Below are 2788 nucleotides of genomic sequence, written 5' to 3' on the forward strand. Positions count from 1 at the left end.
ATAGGATTACGTTAACATGTACTTATTTATAACATAACATTATCATTGAAATGAAGTATGCGCGTTTTAATATTAATTTCCATATCAAGAAAATGGTTTGTTTTAATTGTTCATTTTAATTAAAAAAAAATTCTTTTCTTTTTTTCTTGAAAGAACTTAACGTTTCCTAAAAAGAATACGGATGAAGAATTGACGAGTAGTAACTATCGATCTAAATTATAGTCATGGATGATCTCAGAGTTATTTAGTGAATTTAGAAATTGTTCCCATCGGTCACGGCGTTGCGATTGATTTAACGCTTATTTCCTGGACACGACGATCCTGGGAATCGGAATTCTTGAAGTCGAGCGATCTCAGGAGCAAAGTTGTTCCAGACCAGTCGACGCTGGTCGCTTGATCGGCCACGTTTTTTGCCCGACGAGTCGTCGTCCCTGCGGAAGGCTGTATCGAGAAGAGCAGAGAGAGAGGAGGAGATAGAAAAAGAGAAAAAGATAATAGTTTAGCAAAAAGGTAAGATGCGAGTAATCTAAGTGTCGATTCATCCCCGCCGCATCGATGCTCATCGCGTGTCGATCGAGAGCTGTATTTTCTCTCGAAACGCTCAAGCGCACCTAAATTAATTCGTTTGGCCTACCCTTTGTAGAAGAAAAAAAGAAAATACGCTTTCGCTTGACTAGGATAAGAGGGAAAAGTATTGAGAGGAATTCGTTTATGATTAAGGTAATCAACGTTTGTTGATTATATTAATTTAAAGATAATTTAATTATAGCTTAAAATAAACCATGACATTGTGTAATTTTTTAAAAAAATTAAGTTATTAATTAATTAAGTCAAATTCTACCTAATCAAAATCATTTGAATTTACGATGATTAAATTCAAATTTTAGAAAAAAATTCAACTGGCATGTGAGATCGAAATTAGGTTTGCTTTATTTATCTCTCGTCTTCAAACGTATCTCATCATTAAAATGGAAAGAAAGAATTAATCCTTTTCAAGATAGCAGACAAATCTAGACCTGACAAAAAATATAGGTACATGCAACATTTGTGCTTAAGATTCATCGATTTACCACATGAAAAATCTCGAAAGATTTAAAGCTTTGTTAAAATAAAAAAGTGTAAAGAATATAGAATCCAATTTTTAAATTACATAAAATAAATCTAACGTCCATGTGACTATCTAAAATGAGATAAACAATAGCAATTTAAATCATTAATGGCTAACATAGTAATTAACAATTTCTACATTAACATCTATGTGTTTGACGCGTTGAAGTCGCATTAATCATGCCTCATTACTCCACACCACATCCTTAACGTGCAAGAAGAAGCTCGTAAATTTTCTAAATTAAACGGCCGTCGAAGCCTAGAAATTAGACGACAGGCAGTCAAGAAGAGAAACGCGGAGTTCGGGGCCGCGAGGTCTTGCGAAGTTCCGAAGGACCCTCCGTCCTTCGGGAATGTCTTGGAGAAGACAGCGGCGGGTAGTCCCTAACGAACTTATCCCGAAGGCTGAGTGCCGGCCTCCGGTACGCCTGGAAATGTACACGTGCGTTTCCGCTTCATAGGCGTACTTTATTTTCGATACCTCTAAATATGTGTACATCTAGGAAAAATAAAGGTAAAAAACTAAAGATACATACATAAAGGAGACATAATGATGTATAAAGAAGCAATGTACGTAAAAATGTCTAATTTTAAGTTAGAATAAATATTGTAAGGCCAAACAAAATATAAAATAATATAATAAAATATACGCATGATAAATAGTAACCGATGAGAAATAAGTAATGAAATTAAATACAAAGTATTCAGAGTACTGGCTAAAAAAAAACACACACACAAATTTATACAGACAACCAACTATAAAAAGGAATAATATCTCTCGGATATTTATAGAATCGAATACAAAGGTTGAGAAACATGCTGCGCCTATGGCACCGCACTTTCGCACGCGCGTGAAAAAGGAAGAAAAAAAAGGGTAGCAGAGAGAGAAACGTGGACTCTCGTGGAAACTCACTTTCCGCTTCGAATCAGTCGTCCCTTTACTCGCGCATACACCCTTTTTCTTCCCGCTCCAGTCAGAGTCGAAGAAAAACCGATGAGAATTTGTGCGCTGAGATACGAAAGGAGAGGAAAGGGTGTCGTACACAGTAGAACAAAGGGGAGACCGTATCCACGTCGAAGTGGAAGCGGAAGCGTAGTATCCAAAAAGGGAGAAAAAGGGCTAACGAGCAATAATGATCCGCGGTGAGCGTGGATGATAGCACGAAATTCGCATATGTTCGCGACCGATCGTTTCACCTTCAAGTCAAGGTACTTTCGTAGGAAGAACGAGACGTAACATCGAGAAACGATTTCGCGCAGCGAAGGCGTAGATTACGGTCCACCTTATCCTCCCACTCTCCGACGGATCGCGCGAACGAGCGAGCGAGCGAGTAAGCGCTTATGGATAAATCGCTTGGGACGGCCAGCTTCATTCTTATCCGAATTAATACGAATTTATCGACGGACGTGTGTGTACTGTACGCGCGACACAGGGGCGGGATGCGAATCTCCGTACCGTTTTATTTCGCCATAATTCTCGATCCTCTGGAATTATCTTCCTCATAAGGACGTGCGATCATTATTCGTCATTCCTGGAAAGGGATTCAACCTCGACGTGAATATGAATATATCTCTGCGTACGTGTCTGTAAAATACCGTTTCCTTTTTTTAATTTCTACAACATTAGCGATGGACGTCTTTCACTTTTTTTTTTTTTTTTTTTTTTTTTTTAAAAAGATAA

The 2788-nt window shown here is 37.9% G+C and overlaps 1 pseudogene; it reads right to left on the minus strand.

Moving 5' to 3' along the window:
* Positions 1–1285: 1285 nt before the first annotated feature.
* LOC108748066 overlaps positions 1286–2788 on the minus strand; it is a 51557-nt pseudogene continuing 50054 nt past the window's right edge.

This window comes from Trachymyrmex septentrionalis, unplaced genomic scaffold, assembly GCF_001594115.1.
Source record: "Trachymyrmex septentrionalis isolate Tsep2-gDNA-1 unplaced genomic scaffold, Tsep1.0 scaffold21, whole genome shotgun sequence".
Classification (NCBI taxonomy): domain Eukaryota; kingdom Metazoa; phylum Arthropoda; class Insecta; order Hymenoptera; family Formicidae; genus Trachymyrmex; species Trachymyrmex septentrionalis.